General features: G+C 38.4%; 1 long non-coding RNA gene across 15 annotated transcripts in view; it reads right to left on the reverse strand.

Annotated features, from left to right (window-relative positions):
• Window positions 1-1,016: 1,016 nt before the first annotated feature.
• Window positions 1,017-22,560, reverse strand: part of LOC311527605 — a 28,627-nt gene continuing 7,083 nt past the window's right edge. For 2 of the 15 annotated variants that reach the window (XR_014713389.1, XR_014713393.1), the window contains exons 2-9: window positions 22,050-22,083; window positions 12,676-12,798; window positions 8,618-8,700; window positions 4,976-5,070; window positions 4,143-4,304; window positions 3,621-3,868; window positions 3,009-3,140; window positions 1,022-1,210 (exon numbers count right to left, since the gene is read on the reverse strand). This is a non-coding gene — a long non-coding RNA (uncharacterized lncRNA). Of the gene's footprint in view, window positions 1,211-3,008; window positions 3,141-3,620; window positions 3,869-4,142; window positions 4,305-4,975; window positions 5,071-8,617; window positions 8,701-12,675; window positions 12,799-22,034; window positions 22,084-22,560 lie in introns of all 15 variants that reach the window. The other 13 variants (XR_014713392.1, XR_014713394.1, XR_014713386.1 and 10 more) reach the window with 12 other exon arrangements.

Raw genomic sequence — 22,560 nt, forward strand, 5'->3', positions numbered from 1 at the left:
AGTCCTTCTCTCCTCTCCGCTAAGCAGTTGTGTACATGCTAAAATAGCTACACACTGTCCTTAATTTTACAACTTCAGTGCACCCTAGACATTCAAGGCACAACCATAAAAGCAGCATCTGTCCTACGGGGTAGTTGGCCAAACTTCCTTGATGATTTGTATGGTACGGCAGATGCTACCCCTTTAGTTTCATTCAAGGGTTCTAGTTATCCTGTGAAGAGTGGGAGATTCATGAAACTCCATGACATTAATGGGGAACCGTGGACTCTAAATCTCTCTGCCAGCAATGGAAGAACCCACCTCAATGTACTACTAATATACATGACTAGAGAAAACCTTGCCATTTAAATAGACTAATTAGTTAAGTTTAATCACCCATAGTTTCATATTTCTGAATTGTTAGGAATTTCAACAGGATTAGAAAGGTGAGGAAATGGGTTAGTATTACATTACTTAAGATTATATGGCAAATAGCGTTTTCACACCAGATTTGAGACATTTATACTAAATTTTGAGTGTGAGCTCAAATTGTCATTCTATAAAGACCGCTCTCCAGATAGGCTAATTTGTCTACATGTGTTCCATTTTAGGGCTTGATTTTAACTTTTGGATGATTCCCGCGAATGCCAAAGACAGGGTAGGAAATCCATTATATATCTACAAGAGCGACTGAAATGGAAAATTCCCAAAGAAACCCTATTAGAGTTTTTTTCCATCAAACCACCATTACAGACTTCTTATGCTTTTCTTAATTATACATTGATATTAACTGGACTGTTGCATGATTTAAATCTGGCTCTTAATCTCAGCTATTCTGTGCCGCTGTAGTTTTTATGACATCCAACTAACAACTGCTTTATGCACTAATCTATCTAGAAAACCACCTTAATATTTTTTGGTCTTTTTTTAGAAGAAAAAAGACCCCAAGAATGAAATGAAAGCTTTTGGGTTCAGCCATTAGCAATTTTCTGCTTAGTATTTGAAAAAATTGCTTATTTTAATTGCTTCACAAAAGAAAAAGATATCAAAGCTACTGTTCTCTATTTCCAAACTTTGTAATTATTTCACTCAGTCATTTGAAATGGCTTAAAAGTATTTTCATTGAAATGTAGATTTCTTCCATTTCAAATGTACTTTTATTCTCCAGTGTTTCTTTTCCTTTCTTTTGGTTACTTTTTCTCTGGTCTCCACGACAGCCAACCTTCAGCCTCTGGAACCAAAAGCAGAGAGATCCATGTCTGTGTTCACACACGCATGTATATCCCCATTGTTTAAATGCATCATCTCCATCAGAAGTCCATCCTCTTCATGCTCTAAGGACTGCAATAATGATATCTACCTCTTTTACAGCACTTTTCATCAGTCAATCTCAAAACCCTTTACCAAAGAGGTAAGTATCATTTATCCCCACTTTACAGATGTGGAAACTGAGGCACAGAGAGATTAAAGTGACTGGTCTAAGGTCAGCCAACACACAAGTGGCAAAGCCAGGAATAGACCTCAGATCTGCTGAATCCCACTCCAGTGCTCTGTCCACTAGGGAACACTATCTCCCAAGTCACATTTCATTCCTACACTTCATATCTACTAGTTTTAGGGAGACTGTCATGCCAGGTGATGAATAAAGACACAGGGCCAGAATCTCAACTGATGTGAATTGGCATCTGAAGTCAACAAAGCTCTGCCAATTAGCTCCATTATTATTTACTATTTCTATTGCGGTAGTGCCTAAGGACCCCAGCCAGGGATCAGGGCCCACCAGGCTAGGCACTGTACCAACAAATAAGACAGTCCCTGCCCCAGAAAACTCGCAAGCCCAAATTGTCAAAAATAGGAGCCTACAGTTAGTCTCTCCTAAATTCACATTTAGGTTTCTAAGAGTATAATTTTCATTAAGAGCATAAGTAACATTCACTTCAATGGATCAGGTGTGTGTACATAAATTAGACACAACAGTGGTCTCAGTAGTCACAGGCTCACCAGCCTAGTCATCCCCAGTGAAGGATCTGCCCCTAAAGTCTTTCCCTCTGGAATCTGCACCAGTTAACTGAGCCTTCAGATAAACCAAATAGTGGCTTCAAAAGCTTCAGATAAACCAAATAGTGGCTCCAAAAACAACAGTAAAAAGAATCCCCGTGAAAGCCCCAGACACAAAGGAGAGACATTTTGCTGAGGATGCCATATGATTTTCTCTGTCTCAATCTGCTGTTGGCTTTCTCCTCAGCTGCATACCTACATCTGCCATATGCAAGGACAGATTTCCCACATTGACATTAAAGATATTTAAATCTCTAAGATTAGCCCCCAAACACACTTACTTGAACCTGGAAAAATGTGAAACTTGATGTTCACAGGCATCTATGACTCAAGAATAAATATCTTTCTAAGAGATATGAGCTAACAACTCCACCAGAAATTATGTGCTTGATGCAGAAATTATTGGGTGTATTTCTGTGTTCCAAGATATGCTGGAATTCAGACTAGATGATCATAATGGGGTCTTCTGGCCTTCAAATTTCTGAAACACATTATCTTTGGTTTCAATGCATGAAGATCACACTCTCCCCCATTTTACTCCAAGTTTCATGTTTAGAATGGATTCAATATCTCAGAGCCTAACTCATTCTAAAATCTGCTGGGTATTTGGCCTGATCTTAATGTCAAAACCATAAGAATCTACCATGGGTGATGGTTTGGCTTAGGTTCATTTGAAAGATTTATGAACTTCAGTGAATATTTCACTGAACCTACACTGAGTTTGAGGTTTGTGATGAAATCTGGGGACAGGTGAGTTCCATGTGGTTTTAGGCAGTACAAACCCTGCATGTCTGAGTCTGTGAAGAAATTTACTAACTAAACCCTGCATTTGTGTTTCACTGAAGTTGACCATCAGTCACAAAGCCTTGGGGTCTTGTTGGACTCACCACTGATCCTGGATATCAAGGCAGCAACAGGGGCAAGAAATTACTTCCTCCTCCGATAGTTTGACAGGAAACTACACTACTTACTCTTAGATGAGGATCTGGCCACAATGATCTATGTGTTCATCATTTCTAGGCTGGGCCTTAGCAGTTCTCAGTATCCAGAGTTGAAGATGGAGGTTACTAAACTCACTTATGCAGAATGCAGCAGCTTTCCTCCTGAGCAGGAAAAGACAGAGAGAAAAAATCATATGACATTCAAATGGGCTGACGCCTGGTTACACCAGAGAGTGTCCTCTAGTGACAGCTGTGTTTCTCTGGGATGATGCACCTACAGTCGGCTAGACAAAACTCACAGGAGCCAGAGCTAAGGTGTTCTTGGTTTCTGTGTCCTCAGCTGTGGAACAAAAGTACTGGAAGGGATAAGACTGAATCCAAACAAAACATTCTCCATATTCAGGTTTTACAAAAGCTTTTTAGCAATAACCAAAGACAAGGAATGAGAACAGCAAAAATGAAAGAAAAAGAGAAAGGCGGGGGCAAAGCTTCCTAAGGAAGAGGCAGAGTTCCTATAGAAATCTCTTTGTAGAATTACTGTGTTTTGTGCTCCGGGTGCTACAATACTAGATACTACATCCTAGATATAACTAAATAGATTAACTTCTTGCCCACAACAAAAATTAATGCTCCCTTTCTTACCTTAAATGTCTTCAGAGATAGTTCCAGGACTTGTTGAGGATAGAGAGAGGAAGAAAGGGAGGCAGAATGGTTGGAAGCTTCTCAACAATGCAAATACCCTCAGGTCATGTTGGCCAGACTTCAGTGAATGCATCAAACCCTCTAGAAGTTAGAAAGGCTTTGAGTCTTGATACTAGATCTAGTTGTGTTGCTATCTCTACCTCCTACATACAACCTTGTCATTGTCTGGGCAGCCCTCTGTGTATTACCTGCAGACACATAAAGTGAAATCTGAGGCTCTCCATTGGAAGATTTAGATGGATAGATAGAATGAATGTTAGCTGGGGCAAGAATAACCCTTCATGATACCCAGGATAGGACAAATCACATAGTCAAAGAACGAATGAATTATATTAGTAGTTTTGTTGTTTCAAATAATGCATTTAAATATTTAAATAAGTCAAAACTACTTAATAAAGTTTGTTCCAAGTAGCAATAGTAATAACAGTTACTAGAGGACTAAATGGTGCAACCTTAACTCACATTGAGTAGAACTGTGCTCCCAAGGAGTTCCATTGATTTCAACAGTACACATTAGTTATGCCATTTCTTGCTTCTTGATTTTGATGGGACAGCAAAGGTATGAGGCCAACATGAGTGCAGGACTCACAATCTAGACTGGAATGACAGCTGCCAAAGAAGAGACTGTAATGCATGTAAGTTGTGTCCGTATTATATGCTAAAATTTATTTTTTTCATCTTTGTATTATTTCCTTGCAACATCCTAAGATATTCAGATAAAATGCAAGGAAATGTTTCAATGCACTGTAAAATACAAATAGCATAACAAAATTACTCAACCCATCAGAAGGTAGAGTTTGCATAACTAATGTGTATTATAGGATCCCTTACAAGTGAAATGCTAAATTCCAAGGGGCTGAACTGATAAAATATTTTGATGTATAAATGACGCAGCTCTTGCTATGATAACAATATATGCTTTATTGAATAGAACAAGAAATGGTCAAGCAAAGCGTTATGGCTGGGCTGGGGATTAAAGATAGACTTTGGCACTGGGGAAACTCCAACTTGAACATGAATCCACTTGCCCTGAAATTTTACTCTTGCTCTATTGTGCCTAAATTTGGAGCTTTTTCCTTCAGAACCCAACTTTATTTCCCCCTTGATCCCAGAGTGAAATAATAATAATACTAAACAGTGAATAAATTATGTATTTGTCTTTGCAGTGAATCAAGCCCCAGCCATTGTGATAATTCCAAGACGGTGAGAACTCCCATCTGAAATCTTCTTTCGGTATAAAAATGAATCATTTCCTGCCACGTGAATATGCCTGTTTTACTTCAGTCCTTGCTTACCTTCTAGTCTTTAATTTTCTCCTTTCAATGGATTACTCATACCTGTTCCTTGGCTGAAGGTGGGGATTGGGCAACAAGAACTTGCACCTTATTGGCTGAAAATGGAAAGCAAGAGTATTTGTGATTCAAAAGCTGTTGCTATCACAGTGTTACAAACATATCATGCAAAGAGCAAATGCAAACTTCAAAGAGAGTCTCATGTCTCTCAGTCAGAAACAGCAAAGAGAAAAAGTGAAGGGGAGTCTTTCTGGCTCAGTCTGAGAATACAGGTTCATTCAAGCTAGACCAATTCCAGTTAATTAGGATCAGTGTTGGTTTGTGAGACTGTAGGAAAATTAACGGATGCATCCTGGTTAGGCCCATCCTTTTCCAGTTCTCAGTACATTCAAGCAACAGAAGTGGATTCTCTTCAATATAAAAATACAAACATTGCATAGGTTTCTCATTGCTTCTATAATATATTACAAAGATTTTTATGTTGCTGTTTTCTTATCCCCCACCTTCTTCCTCAGTAAAGTAAAGGAACTTTGAATGCTGTTTAATGTCAACCCATTTGTATGGATACCTCATCTGGATTTTTGTTGTGTTATCCCTTGATCCCTTGTGACAATGCCTGATTGTGAACATCTAGACAAGGATGATATCAGCATTTCAAGGTATTTTTGACTGCAAGTTTTTTGTTGTTAAATGACTCAGGCATAGGCACTGGTGTATACAACATGAACGCACATCAAAGACATACACATTTCCATTGTATCTCCACTTCTCTCCCTTTCAATGGAGGGTAGGATGCAAGAGTGCTCCTCCTCCCCAATAACTGGTACTAAGTTGCTTTCCAGACTGTATTGCATTAAATGCATAACATACAAATAAGAGAACTGCACACTGGCAATTTGTGGTGTTTTTCTTTTCCTAAAGGTTAGACAACAAGAACAAAGCAGTGTCTTAAAGAAATTTTCAGTCTCCCTCCTGTGGACTCTCTTTGCATAGGGAGAATCTTTGGGCATCATAGCTGGCATCATAGCTGGCAGAGCTCTCTCTTCACAATGTATATGTCATAGAATCATCTAAATATAGGGCTGGAAGTGACCTAGAGAGGTCATCCCCTCTTGCTGCGTCAGGACCAAGTATACGTAGATCATCCCTGACAGGAGTTTGTCTAGCCTGTTCATAAATACCTCCAATGATGGGTATTACATAATCTCCCTTGGTAACCCTTTCCAGTACTCAACTATCCTTATAAACATTTTTCCTAATATCTAACCTAAATCTCCTTTGCTGCAGATTAAGCCAATTACTCTTTGTCCAACAGGTGTCATCTATGTTGGTGTCATGTACATGGTAGGGACTGAGAGAGCATATCCAGAGCACATTGTGCTTTAGTAATCCTGCCCAGCACAGTGACCCCTAGAAAGATGTTGTTTCTGGTGTACTTTAGAGTATCTCTGAGGCGGCTCTAAATTACTCCACAGGCTAATCTGACCTTGAGATGCCCTGAGGAAAGGTAAAATGGACTTAGATCCATCTTCTCCTTCCTTAGAAGTTTTTAAGGTCAGGCTTGACAAAGCCCTGGCTGGGATGATTTAGTTGGGGATTGGTCCTGCTTTGAGCAGGGGATTGGACTAGATGACCTCCTGAGGTCCCTTCCAACCCTGATATTCTATGATTCTGTGATTCTCCTGGTACCCATCACTCAAATCATGCCCCAAGCACAGCTTCATCAGACATAAGTAGAAGAATAATGGATATTTTGAGAACATCTTACATAGTCTTGCCTCTCCTCCCTATAAAACATTAAGCTTGTTTGGAAACTGGAGGACTGATTGCCATTATTTTTCAGGCATGAGACCGTGTGTTGTAATGCAACGGCACATTGCTCATCTCATCCTGGGAAATGGGTATGGCACACCCTGCAGGGTCCCTGTGAACCTGTTAGAACACCTAGCTACTTATAATTCACTAGTTAGCTGTACTCTTAAGGTTTGCATGCTTTACAGACATGCCTCCTCGAGGAGATATGAGGGAACAGAATGGTGCCGAGAAGGGAACGCCAAAGGTAATGTAATGGATATTGCAGGTGTTTTTTAATTATCAGAAAATCAGGCTGGTTTTTAAGTGTTCTAGAGCACCACTGCAACATTGCTACAGCCAACTTCAGTGTTGCTTTAAGGCAGCTGCTACAAATAAGCGTTCACAATTGCAGATGTTTCCTCTTTTTTTTCACTCCTTGCTTAACACGGGCTGGAAGTGTTTGTTTATTTATCTTAATGAAGTGTCTGTTCAGGGGACTGGATAGCCCAATGGCTTTGTAATGCAATATATTGCCTTTCATCTCTAGCTCACGAGTTCAAATCCAGCACAGCTGGTCAGGGTCCAAAGGCCATTACTATCCAGAGGCTGTTTGGTGACCAGTGTGAAATGACAGGTTTCAGAGTAGCAGCCGTGTTAGTCTGTAGCCGCAAAAAGAAAAGGAGGACTTGTGGCACCTTAGAGACGAACACATTTATCTGAGCATAAGCTTTCGTGAGCTACAGCTCATCCGATGAAGTGAGCTGTAGCTCACGAAAGCTCATGCTCAAATACATGTGTTAGTCTCTAAGGTGCCACAAGTCCTCCTTTTCTTAGTGTGAAATGAGTTAGGCCAACTTTGTCTGTTTACTGATAGATAAGTGCCAGCTTCACCATAAAAAGTGACACAGTTAGTACTAATGATCACCCATTTTTGACTTTCTTAGGAGAGAGGCTAAGGACATGGGTGGGCCATGAAGACGTAGCCACCCACTCATCCACAGTGATGAGTCTTGTTAGGTCAAGATTTGAGGCACATGGACAAAGAAGCTTGCACGCCTGCAAACCATGCTGTTCCTTTTCTCTTAATAGGGAATTTAAAATCAGAAGTTTGCAAACCGGGCTGGCTGATATTAGGCTCCTAAATCTATATTTAGACACCTAGATGTAAGTGGCCTGGTTTTCAAATGTGCAGAGCACCCATAAATGTCAATGAAGTCAGTGGGAGCTGAAGAGATGCAGCATCTGTGAACTTTTATTTGGGTGCTTTAAAAGGCACATTTAGCTCTTACGGTATCAAGTATTTCCAGCCAGGCTGGAAATGGAATATACATACTGATACAGTATATCATTCAGCCCTCATAGAGTTAATATGCTGGGAATTAGCTCGAAGGCATCTCTTCAGGTGCTGATCAGGAAAACACTGCATGGGCTATTAAAATAGCTGCTTTTGGTAGGGTTGCAGGTCAGGGGTAGCTTGCTCCCATATCCTCCCTTGTAGCCTGACCTGTGCACCACTCTTTTTAAGGTCAGGCCCTTAACATCAGGAACCTGTTAGAAAGAAAGATGGATCGTTTTTAAAGCTGTTGCCATTCTTAGGGTTAAGTTTGGAGAGGGGATAAGGCCCAATAAACTTTTATCAATTGAAAAATAAACCTTGCCTAAATTTGAATCACAAACTCATTCAAACCTGTGAGACCTGGCCAAAAAGTAAACAAGCTTGATCTTGCCCACAATGCAACAGCCACCAGGATTCGTTTCGAACCATGCTTTGTGGCCCTAATGGTAACATTCTCATCTGTTAGTTACAGTTTCATCTGTAATATCTTGATAAATGGGGTAAAATTGGTATACCTGTGTTAATTAAACAGGAGATAGCAGAGACAGCTTTCATTTCCGAAATTCTTTTGTGTAGATTATTTCCCAGGGCTTCACAGCTGGGGGAAAAATAACAAATCCAGACACATTATGCATAATTTTTCAGCCTAACTGATAAAGCTATTTTACTCATATAATGATCCATGATCTTTTTTGTATCATGGAATATTTAATTATTTTGCTGCCACATGGCAGTTTCCTTTACTCTGCTTTTCTCTGTGTGTGTGTGCGTGCGTGCATGTGTGCACTTTTGTAACAATGTTTTCCTGTTAATCACAAGGAAATGTGCACATGCATAAGTGCCAGGACTGGGGGGGAAAATGTTACAAGTTCATGAATTGTAATTTTCAAACTCTGTCTGCAGATTAGTATGTGTAAACATAAGTCTGCCCCTCTTCATTTTGGATAATTGGTCACAAATGCTACTTGACACTTTTCAAAGCAGACACTTTACATACTTCTGAATCATTGCTGAACTTTTTGGCAGGAATTCATTTGCTTTCTAACTCAGCCACTCATTCATGGTCCAATCCTGCCGTTCTTATTCCACCAATTTCAGTGCAGTGTTCTGACAGAGTAAAAGAAGCAAAAGCAGGGCCCAGATCCTTAACTGGTGTAAGCCAGCATAGCTCCATTGGATTCCATGGGAGCTACATCAGTTTACACCAGCCTTTGCCAATACTCATTAACCAGGGGATTTTATTCTTAAACTTCTCTTTATATATTTAAACTTTCAGACTACACTTATATATACTGTAGCATCATGGATATCTGAAGGAATGAGATGACACCACATTGTCAGAAAACACAACAAACAATCATTCATCTATAGCTATCACACAGCAATACCAGCATCCTCTAGAGCTAGCCACGGGTGGCCCTGTGTTTCAATTCTCATTCTCCCAGCCTCTCTTTCAAACCGCACCCATGTACAACTCAGCTTGTGGCAGAGGGGAAGCCCATTAATATATATAGACCTATATTCATGTGCGGATATAAAGTTTAAATTATTCCACATAATTTTGTGCTGTTAATCAGTCCATTCTTTGTGATGACATTCTGTGACTGCTGTGTGTTTACTTAACATGCACAGTTACTGTAAGAACTGAGCAGACTGCACAGCCCACTTAGAAGTGCTTGCCAGATCCCAGGGAGTGTTTCTGTGTGTAATTCCAGTGTTATTTTTAGGTAGGAGCATGGTCCCCTAAGAGTGTCACTGGGAACATTTTATTTTATCTGATGACTTATTTCAGTTTTATTCCAGCAGTCTCTGACCACAATAGTCTTCCACGCACATGCACATCCATTAACACTCAGTGTAAAATATGGGCTTTCCATTTATGGTATTTGTTTATTTTTCAGTGTATTAAGCATGCACCCATTGCACTTTTCAGGTTTTGAAGCAGGATTCATTATGGTGCAACACCACTACATTGCTTTCTTCATCCAGAAAATGGATAGAAAAGGAACAGATTGAGTTTAGTTTGAGAAGCAGGTGTAGGTTCAGGTGGAGACTTATTTTATCTGAAATGTCTTGCTCATCTCTAATATTAAACCTATTTGTTAGATGTAGCCTGCACAGTGCACTAATTTTTGCAGGAAGTATTTGGTTCATACTGTACCTTATCAAGACCCAACTTATATCCAGTCAATGGACCAACTTCTCCCTGAGCTTCACTGGGTTCACACTAAGGGCAGATGAGGGGATGCGGCAAAGGTACATTTGTGCCACCCCGGTCTTTTGTGTCAGCTGGGAGCTGAATCATCGCCTGTCACAAGTTATAGCAGTAGCTGGAATGACAGTCCCTTTGGCCTTGTATGCCTTGGTCCCACACCCGCCAGTCCCTGTCACAGTCCCTTCTCATCACCAGCCCAAACCTGAACACTCCCATCCTACAGTAGGGGAACAGATGGTGTAAAGACTGCTAAACCAGCTTCATAATGCAGAGGGATTCTCCTATGTCAAGGGAACCCTTAACTGCCCTATTGGCGCAGCTTGACACTGGGCTTGCGTTGGAGCAGTGCAAAGGAGAACTTAGGGTAGGCCATGGATCTGTCCCCTTGACTTCAAAGGGACTGCATGGCAGAATTCAGCCATATTTTTATTACATGGGGGCTCACTAGTACTGTGTTTGTTAAGGATTTAGGTCCTAGGTCTTATAGAGTCTGACGTGAAGTAACACATGAAGCCCCATGTACAACTAGTCCTATGGCACAACAACTGTTGCCAGGGCCAGGGATTTCCCTACACACACCCACACCCGAACTCCCTCATAGGTCAACAGTTCCAGTGTTGCCAGTTTAGTCATTTTCCAACTCTTTCCCCACCACCACCCCGAAATTCAAATAGCCCCTCTGATTTCAATTCCCTAGCCTGTGTGCGAGGACTCTGTATAAGCAGGGCTCTAACTGGCAAGAGAGGCGTCATATATAAAGTTAGCCTTCAAGCCCAAATCTTTGACTTAGAAACATTTGAAATAGTTTGCCTAGTTTCAGGATAGAAGAGAGCAAGTACTGGCTGTGGTCTTCTAGGACTGTCACTGATAGAAATGTTGGTAATTACTCCCAAGGAGTAATAGTTGGTGTTATTAAGAAAAGAAAAGAAAAGAAAATTAAGTGTGGTAAAGGACTGCTTCACACTCTTAATCAACATATTTTCTGTGTAGTGTGCATGCTTGCTAGATATGAGTGGCTCAGTAATGCCACAAGTGATGAAGGAGAACCCACAGCATGTCAGTGATTCTAGTGCCAAGTACATACAGGCCATGAGTCAAAGCCCAAAAAGGCCCGACTTAGCACTACATCACCATAAAGGGATATTTCCACACTCATGGTCATTAGGCTCCAAACTCTCACCAACTTTCATTGGGATTTGGATGACTAACTGCTCTTTGGGCCTTTAAAAAGTCCTCCATAAGCTTTGCTTCAGGGACTTGCAGCAAGAGTACAAATAACTCTTTGATCCTGATACAGTATAAACATTTTTTTTCTATCCGTATGCATTAACAAAATTTTCCCCTACCCTCAAAAAGAATGACAACAAAAATCCTTGCCTAGGCTAAAGATCTGACTTAAACCCACAAAAGAGCATTCAGAGTTAAGGATGATCCTCCATCTTGAACTCACAACATTGTGCCTCAAATAGGGCAGCCAGCAGGAGTACATAAGGTTACCCACTGATGTAAGCCATCTGTTGCAATGCCTCATGAATGCCGTTATTGAAAGTGAGTAAACTGTTGCTTCAATGGGCAAAAATTTTCTTGGTGTACTCATAGTGTTGTGGCCAAATTCCAGTGTTGGTAATTACATTCTGCCTAACTGCAGAATATGTGTGTGGGGAAGAAGGGGGAGATTCCTTCCTTTCTCACGATTCTAAATTGTAGTCTAGTGTGATATCCACTGTAAAACAGTTGTTGAGTTTTCCTGTATTTCTGAATCAAATGATCTGTGTACACGCAAAACTGTTTTTTTGAATCCAGCTGTGTAATCCAATTGTATTACTTAAAAGTGATCTGATTATTACAAGATGTCTATATTAAAAAGAACAAGTGAAATTTATCTCTAGTGCACTTCCATAGTCGTCTGTGGCATTACACCAGAGATAAAATGGGCCATCCATAGTAATAAGCATCATGACTTAGTTTTTTAAAATCACTGGCTAACTTGTATCTTGAATGATTGGATTCAAAAACTAGTAGGTTGCAAGTAGGCCTTTTTGTTTACCTGTTATGCAAGAAATAAAACAATATTTAATTATGACAAATCAAACATCTGAATCTCTGAGTGTAGCGTATATTAATTTGCAGTACTAATGTAGTAAAGACTAGATTAAAAAGCTTGGTTTATTTGGAAACGTACTTATTCCTAAAAGCATGTATCCAGATCATTTTTAAATTGGATCTCTCATCCCCCATGGGCCACATCACATAACTGGATGCCAATGAAATGTCTGCAAATGATAAAAACTAAAAAAAACACCATTTTCTTTTTGGTCCCTGGAGAGCTGGGAGAGGGGACAGCGAGAGAGAAGGTACCTGCAGTGGGCAGGGATTCTGTCTGCTAAAATTCATCATCAAATCTGTCCAGCCTCTGGGACTTCATTTGAGTGCCTGCGTCCACTCAAGCTGACCTCATTGCAGAATCAGAAGTCTCTTGATCTTAACAGAGAAACCAAAAAGGAAAGTAAATCCCAAGTGTCCAGCTCAGAGGATGTGACATGAACTTTGGAAAGATGAAAGATATGAGGAACATTTAATATTCCAAAATGATAGGTTGTTGCAGTCGGTGGATCAGGGATGAGACGACTGGGGAACCAGATTGGTGCACCTTTGGGTCAGTTCACTTCTCATGTCGTCAACATTTTGTTTAATTTAGGAGGAAACAGTTCTGAGCTGAGATAAAAACTACAAAAAAAAAAATCACTAAATCACTACACAGGCTAACATAACAATTTAATCTAGCCTGTGCTTCCCCTAGCTTTATACCTACGGTCTGATTTCTTCTTCTTCTGTTTCTGACGTCTATTTTTCTTTTACTGGGCTAACCTTAACTTGGAAGCTTAAGGAGCTGAGTGGTTTCATTCTGGGTACAGCTAGCCAATATACAAGTTCATTTATGACCAACAATAATGGGTCTGATCTTGAAGTCACTAGAACTTCAGTGGGAACACTAGCAGGACAAATATTTGTATTATATGTGCTAAAGGATCAGTAATTAAATCTCTTGTTTTGGGGAATTAGGTGGTCATAGCGGATATCACAAAGTGTTTTTCCCCCATGTTCAGCACTGGCCATGTGCATTATGAATATATTCTTCCTCTGGTGTATCGGGCACAGGACACTTGCTGGAGCCAGAATACTGAAATTAATGGACTTATAGTTCACCCTGTTGTATCAGATCAGTATTTAGCTAGTTCCAGTCCTGCATTTAGGGATTTATTCTTCCCTTACTGCTACTGTGAGGGGCAGGAAATATAAAATTTAGACCAGGCCTGATTAAAATCATGGGCACCGAGCTCTTACCCTTAAAAAACCATTTTACACAATCAGTCTCGGAGCCCTGAGTCTCCTAATGAATATTTGGCTAAGTAAGAGAGCAAATTTAATATTCAGAACCTTGGCCTGTCTTGATTCATCCCCCGTTGGTGGTGTGGGAACTACCCTTAGAGGGCAAATGGTATGTTTCAGTGATTAAACAGAATCAGCAGAAATAGTTTAAAATGCTAGTGGAGTGTCTGGAAAGGGACACAGGGCCAGATGTTTAAAGGTATTTAGGCACCTAAATATGAGGGTAAACACCTAGTAGGGTTTTCAAAAACACTTGGGTGCCTATCTCCATCTTTAGGTACCTAACTACCATTAAAATCTAGCCCATAGACTTTTGGAGGATGCAACATGATGTGGGTCACACAATAAAAGTATCCCAAGCTGCGGCCCAGGATGCTTCAAAGGAATGCTGTTTCAGGTCTGCTCTGATTTCTAATTAGATAATGAATGATGTAGGATTCTAAAGCCAACCTGGAATTTGTGTTAGCACTTTGCATGTATGAATGACAAAGGAACACTGATTTCATATTGATTTAAATGATCCAGCGAAAGAATGTTTAAACATCATGTGCTTGATGCCCAGCTATGCCAGAGCACCTGGAAATATCAACTTAATTCCAGATGTTCTGCCAATGACAAACTTCTTTATTTTACAGCCACACCACACGCACACACTCACCATGTGACTTCCAGTTCCACAAATAAGACTGAGCCGTTTCTGCTCCTGGTCCCTTGATAACTCTGATTTGCAAGTGCTGGAAAGAATTTTAATCTACATAGTTTTAAAAGAGAGGGGGCTTTTAAATATGCTGCAAACAATTTGTGATGGTCATCTCTAAAATGCAGTTCCATTATCCTTTTCCATTTGGAATGAATGAGGCTAATTAATTTCAGGCCATACTTGATGAGGTCAGCACCATGCGAAGGGTGCGTGCTAGACATTGCTAATCTCTTTCAGCTGAGAGTGATGAATTAAAGATGAAGCATGCCTTTGCAGGCCTAATTTAGAATGTATATCAAAAACCTACAGCAAATAATACTATACCCTACAACAAAGGAAAACTTGTTCTCTCAGGCTCCCATGTAGTGTTGATTTTAAAGCCATTTTCATTTCACTTTGGAATTCCAGCTGTGGATGGGTGAAACAGTTCAGAGAAATCAGGGTTTCTCAGCCTGCATGGACAAAGTGATGGTGGGGGGAAGAACTAGTCAGTGTTTGATCCTGTATGTATTGTGATTCTAACTGTATGCATTACATTTAGTAAAGCTGTCGGAGTCCTGCATTCCCCAAGTTAATAGTACCTGTGACATATTACCCCTGTGCACCAAAGGAGTTTTCCTAATATATTTTACAGTCTAAAGGGAAAGCAATAAATTTGTTAATGACGGTTCTTATCAATTTTTACTGGGTTTTCTATGTTGCCCCTGTTCTATAGGCATGGCATTTAATTTCTGTTGGGACAATAATAAAAATACACAAGCCTCCAGGCCAACAAAGAGCAAGATCTCTCCACTCTTACTCACATTGAGTAGCACCTTCCTTCTTGAATAGTCCCATTTGCTTACATCAGTAAGGGTAGCAGAATTTGGCCCAAAAGGTTGCTATGAAAGTCACTGTTAAACTAACCAGGCCCGATCCTCAGGCCGTCTAAATTAGTGCAGATCCATTTAATTCAATGTAGTTATGCTGATTTCTGACTGACTCAGGTCTCATCCATGGCCAAGTCTTTCCATACTTAGGCAAAACTCAGACTGAAATCAACAGGAGTTTTGCCTGAGTAAGAGACTGCAGGATTTGGCCCCATATGCAGCAAGAAATTAGACATAATTGTCATTGCTGTAAAACAGATAATATGAAATGTAAATCTGTTCTCTGGAGGGAGAGGTTGAAAACAATAGAACTCCAGCTACCCAGCACTGTGTTTCTTAGTACCTAGCGATTAGCTGAAATTCTTGACAGGTTATTGTAATGAATCAAAGTTCCCAACTGGTGGCCATAACCGGCTGCTGTCTTTGTATCCCAGTAGTCCTCATTAGAACAAAGCTGCTTCGAATTAAATCCAATCTACATGCCGAATCAATCTTTCAACCCTTTGATTGCTTCTGAAAATATTTATATTTCTTAATAATGCACATTTTGTCCCGCAGCCTGTGATTAAACCCAGACAAGGTCTAGAAAAGCCTAGAGTGTATATGGAAGGGGTTATTTGGGACAGGAAAGGAGAGATAAAGAACACAGGTTTTTCCCATTGTGGAACCATTAGAGTGTATAAATCTAGCAAATTTAGTTGTATAAGCATCAGAGTGGGTTGGTAATAAATACAGATTGGAGTATTATAGTAACCAAATGGAGTGTATGGATTATGTTCAGTAGTTCATAATTCTCCAATGCTGCACTCTAGCTAGCTTCTCACTGCACTGAACTTTATTAATATTCTCTTTGCATGTTTCCTGCTGAAAAGTTAAAGATTGCAATGATACTCTACATAATACCAACATATTTAAAGGATCTTCCCCTACAACTAATTTCAGGGAATGGTTTTTAAAGGGTTTAATTAGAAGAAACAGATGCTGTAAATCCGCTACTAACTCCATTAAAAGTCACCAATTTACACCAATTGTGGATCTGGCCTTAAGTTCATGAAAATCAGAATTTGAACATAAACAAGTAAACCACTATTACTACTTATCCAATTAATTTTGTAGGTGGTCAATGAGGGGCTCTGGGGTGGGAAACACAAAGGCTTTCCAGCTGCAGCCCATGGTAAACAGCATGTAATATGTTTAGTAAAAGGTGATGTAAACTACAGGTAAGATAAGGTGGCAGGGTAAAGATGGATATATTCCTTGGCTGAGAAGTTATTGAATGATTATTAAAATTTGCATAGCTAGGTCCTGATTCTGCATAATGGGAATTATGCCCTTGCTTGGGAACATAGATCAGATGAGGGAAAATTCCTTGGCATTCCTCCCTAAACATAAGTGACTCTTCTTAGCTATAATAATAATGAAAAGGTGCCAGAGGGAGCTGACTTTTTAGAAACATGTAAGAATAAATCAGCTGGGCAAAATTATTACTATCCCTGGGTAAAGAGAAGAAATTTCTCAGAACTGAATGAAAAATATATTGTTTAATTATAATAATCAAGATGGTAAAGGAAGATCTAGTAGATTTGGTCCCTTTGCTGGTAAATTTTCATTATAGTTATGCAAGTCTTTGGTAAAGGATGGAAGCAAAAATTCTTGCTCAACATGCTTTTCAGTCAGTCAACACACATTTCATTGTATTAAGCTGCCATTTCCTAAATATGTTATTTATGATCATTACTTATCTTATTAATTATAATTATTATTTATTATTATTTATTTATTATATCATGAGTCTTGACCAATATTCGGCATTAAAATGTGGTTAGGATACATGGTCTTCCAAAGTAGGGGAACCTATGCATTATCACCAGGGGGGCAAAAATCCTTGTGTCAGAGATATAGGACCTGATCCAAAGCCTGCTGAACTTAATAGAAAGACTCCCATTAACTTTAGTAGATTTTGGATCAGGCTTTTAGTAAAGATGTTATATGATGAAACTGATATTTTATGAATAACTTCTTCTGTTATTTGACAAGCCCAATTGTACACTGCATTTGGAGTTCATTATTGAAAAGAAGCCTTTTGTGTGAGAACTTTAAAATATATCCTTTAGTGAAGAGACACACAAAACACAGAAAGTATTGTCTTCTGGGGTGCTTTTATTCAAGAGTTCCAGCCTAAAGGTGTATGCCTATTTTTAAAAGAAATTTTCTGATTGTAGATAACGGCTCAATTTGATTTAGTGTCGAATGATAGTGATGGGGTTGATAACTGAGCATTCATCGGTAATTCATCTTGTGCTAGTAGAAATTTACAGCAAAGCAGTGCTTTCCCAACACTGACAAGTCCTATTAATCTTCTTCAGACACATTTCAATAGGTGTCTCCATCTGTGCCCAACATCTAAACACTCTGGCATCACTAGGGACTTTGAGACACCTTCATTTCAGGTTACGCTAGTAAAAATGTGATACTAGATTGCACTCTATTTTTTAACCTAATTCTCTCTTTTCGTTCAATTAGCCTTTCTTGCCTGCATTTTTCAACTTATGTGTAATATCCTTTTCCCCAGAAAGAGCTCCAATGGAGATTTTATTTCTTATAGAAACAAAATATACTATGTTGAGAGCAGCCAAAACCTTTAACTTTTAAAACAGCATAATACAGTTCACAGTTACTGTGGAACTACAGATACTGGCTGCAAAAGTGTCTTCTGTATAGCATGCCCACAAGGCAAACTATATCTGTCATAATGCAACTCTTACAGGCATTATTAGGCCTGGGTAGAGGAAGGACTGAAACTGAGTTTATTCTTTTTCCAGGTTACCAATTTTTTAAACAGGTCATTGCACACCACTTTGGTTTTGAAGTCCAATACAATCCCAAAAGCATCCATGTGTGCTCAGCTATGTGTAGATCACCACCATATAACACACCTCTCTTTACATGTGCAGCTAATGCATGAACAAACATTGCACAGTCAAATTAGAGCAGTAACATTTATGGGTAGATTATGCTCGCTCTTCCTTGCTTGTTACTGAAAGAAAAGTAATTTGCAAACCACATGGACAAAGTATATGTAAAATGTATGTGAATTTCACCCCAGAAATGAACGTTGTTAGCTTCACTTTCAAACCTGCAATGACTTTGTTAGCAGAGACAGCATAACTTTAAAGATTATTTATTTCAAAAAACCGAGTCACTTACTCCACATGGACATTTCAGTTATGTTTTAAAAGAAAAGCTGGAGATGTTTTCCTAATTTTGATCTCTGAGTAGCTGCTTCATTTCCCACAAAAATCTTGTCGTGAACTTTCTCCTTAACAGATCCAAACAATGAGTAAAATGCATAAATATGTAGCAGCATTCTAGAACTAGGACAGAGTCTCAGACGTTGTTTCTTGCTTCTATGAAGTTCTCTAAAACCATCCTGTGAGTCATGTTATAGATCTAAATGACCTTATTGTAGGTGGCAAGTTTAAATGTGCCATATTAATAACTTGTTATCCAAGACAAATTAAGTCCTTATGTGTCAAAAGCACTCTGCTCTGGATTACCTACAAGACAAGTATTTATTGAATAAACGTTGGATCCAATTTCATTTTAATGTGACTGACTGTATGCTTCAGCCTTTTAGAATGAGATAAAAACACTCAAACCTATAACTCTGTTGCAACATTACACCTAACTTGTCTATTTCTATTATTGTCTCTTAAAGTGGGATATGGATAGGGTTTTTTGTTTTGTTTTGTTTTAAAGGTTTTATTATTATTATCATTCTGAAGAGCAAGGGGAGAGATAGAAAAAAGGCTGGCATTCAGCCTAAAGAGAAATCATTGAAACAAATTAATCCTATGCCGTTTAAATTGACATGGTAATCCATCATCAGCAAAGGCAAACTCTGAAAGCAATCTAGAATCTGCAGTGTTCTTTCACTGGCCCTGAGGCACAAAGACAGATAGTAAAAGAGGAGGAAAAAAAATCATAAAAGTTAGCAATGCCTTGGAAAAGAGAAGGGGGGGGGGGCTGGGGGAAAGAAACAGCTTTCACTTTTCCTCCTTCTAAATATCCAGTTCAGAAAAGAATCCTGATTAACCTTCAACAGTTGTTTACTAAGCTGAGTGTCAAGTCATCATCAGCTGCAAAGCAAGGAGTGTTTTTCATATAGTGTCCAGCCTTTATCAACTCTACCATGCAAAACTATACCAAACATCAACTTTGGCAATTCTCTCCATTTGTGCCTTATATCAGCCTAAATTTAGTTATTCCAAATGGACAAAACTGTGCTTTTTCTTCATAACATTGTACTGGCATCAAAATTTAATAGTCTTGATCTGTAAACAGTTGATGGAAAAGGCTTGTTTGATAATCTAGTCCCCACCCCTGTCTGTACAGGATTGTCCACTAAACTATATTTCCTTGGGCTTTGTCTAATCTAGTTTTAAATACCTCTAGTGATGGGACCTTTTGCATTTTTAACATTTAGAACACATGCTGCACGGGAACAATTTAAAGGTCTCAGGCCTTGGAAGCCAGTTGTACTGAAGCCGCTACCATCATCATATAAAGTTATCTACCACTCAGCCAGAACTGAGCTATCTAAGAACAGCTTCTACTGCTCCTACTTTTCTTTTAAGCTAACAGATCTGTAACTTTTATCCAAAGCTTCTCCTCACTAACTGGGTCTAGCAATCCAAAGAGTAGAATGTTTGTTATTGAATTAATACTTTGAATTTTAGACAGTAAAATAACATAAAATAAAAGTAGAAAGCTCGGGAAGGAATAATACCTTAGAGTTAGAAACTGACATAGTATGAAGAAAAAGTCAGGCACCTTTGTGCCAAAGGCAAAGAGGTGAAAGGCTGGATAATCTGACCCATACCCAACATCTGCCCTATTTTAATTTAGCTGGGATAAAGTTTCTTGTTTATTATTAAGAAAACTTTGTGGTAGAGAAGCCCATGAGCAATGTTATCAAATCTGTTTTATTGGTGTATGACATGCTGTACTATTGTGGGTGGGTTTTTTGGGTTTTGTTTGTTTGTTTTTTTTAGGGATCCCCTCCCATTCTAAAGCAACCCAGTTCTCAGGTTCTACTATTTGGATGACAATTTCATCTCCCTATGAAGCACTGCAACTGGATCTGAAACACATTGGGCAGGTTAACTGCTCAGTGTCGGTCAAAAGGATTCATTTTTAGGTGAAGAACTGTGCAAGGTTTAAAAGTGCCAAAATGACATTTGCAAGTCACTATCAGAGATGTTTGCTGAATATAAGTGTAAAGAATGGCTGAAGTAAATAACTGTATTCTGCATAACACTAAATTGCTAGTGTCGAAAATGATCTCACTCGATTTATGAATTTATTTTCCCTCTTGTAGCAAGACTTCTTAGATTTAGTAACAAAATATACTATAATATAAAGGGGTAAATATAGGGACTGAAATGACTCCACTGACTTCAGCTACCTGGTCTGTGTCCGAAGGAGGCTGAATACTTAAGTATACCTAAGATTAGGATATGATTAAAACCATAATATTTTTATAAGCACTAATATATTTAAAATCCAAAATAGGGTTATTTCATTATCAGATAATACTTAGATCAAATTAAATACTGTAGCTGGAAATAAAGTTGTATGTAATTGTTTGCTATTAAAACCTAAAACTGGTCCTAGTTTTTAAAATTTGTTCTTCCTGGCTCTTGATATAAGGCAAGCTTTTCATGAAAGGCCACACCTGCCATTTTTCACTGTTTGCTGGTATCCCCTTGCTTTAATGTTTTCAGTTTAGTTTAATTCTTTAACATGATAAAATCTCATTCAATTTATCTCAAACACAAAGGATTTTTTATAAGACTGATTAATTCCTTATAAATAGAAATTAGACTTTCATACAAAACTAGCACCATTTTAAAAATGGTGTCTGCAAAAATAAGGGAGGAAATGTGAAGAAATGTATAACTAGATTGATAGGCAGTACAGAGAAGGATTTCACTATTGTAAAATAGCTCATCTTAATTCAGTTCAGAACACAGAGTCTAAAATATGCATTTAAAATATTTCCAAGAAAGCTTCAGCCTTTAAGAGGAGGGGAAGTTTTAATTAAGAGGCTATAAATAGGTAATTGATAAAAAAAAATTCCTAAATTCATGTCATGTGGTTCAGCTGTGGTTATGTGTGTACATCTGTCTGTCCCTGTCTAGGCTTATTGGATATTTCTGATAGCTGTATTTCTATTTAAGTAATGCCTAATGCAGGCCCTAGAATGTAGTAACTGCTTCCCTAAATAATCTGTTTCTGTTTTTTTTTAAAAAAAAATAAATAAATAAAACCTAAAAGAACCTCAGAATGTTTATAAATAAAACTAAAGCTTTCCTTTTTTATATTTGATAATGTTATTTTAAAGCTGAATATTTAATAAGTATATGATTCTATACTGCCTAAGATTCTGCTAATTATTTTGGACTTGTCTCTTAAAAATCACAAGCCACTAGAAAGACTTCATTATTAGGTCTGTTGAAAGGAAGACAAGTAAAAATAGAAGGTAATGATTACTATTATTGGGGCGGTTTACATTTTTTTTAAAATTTTTGTTTAGCAGAGTGATGGATTAAAATCTAGTTATATTCTAAAATCAGAGTGTGTTAAATAGACAGGAACATATTACAGTTATCATTCATATTCTTTGCTATTCCAGTTATCTTGTTAATTTGAAAATAACATAAAAGTACGCAGAGATCATATTTAAACATACTCACCAAAAATGTACCCACCTGCCTCAGCAGTTAACAGATTTCTATCTTCATACTGGGAAAAAGCAAACAAGCAAATAAAAAAAACCCAATTCAAATGTATAGGTTAAGATTTGTATATGACAAATATTGTGTGAAATACATAGAAACCTGCAAACAATTTCTTTGCTTAAAAAGTAGTTTGATAGCATTCAAAGATACAATTCAATATCAAGTTAAAAGATTTAAGAACAGAGAATATGAAGCAAAAATGCAAATTTCTACAGTGTTATTCTGTGTGTGTAAATACATATATCGGCATGTAGATACAATCTGAGAGTTATTAACTTTCAACATCAATGATTAATCTTGAATCAATACACTGCAACTACCTATTAATATATCAGCCAGGTGTGCTAGCAGGCAAATATACTTTGAGAATTATTTCTAGATTTCTTCTTTAAAAGTTATAATTTGACTATGGAGAGCAATCTAAAGCGATTGTTTTGGAGCTGGTAAATATACTTTTCTTTTTGCAATATCTGACATTTTT

Source organism: Lepidochelys olivacea (assembly GCF_965140295.1).
Source record: "Lepidochelys olivacea isolate rLepOli2 genome assembly, chromosome: 10".
NCBI classification, from domain to species: domain Eukaryota; kingdom Metazoa; phylum Chordata; order Testudines; family Cheloniidae; genus Lepidochelys; species Lepidochelys olivacea.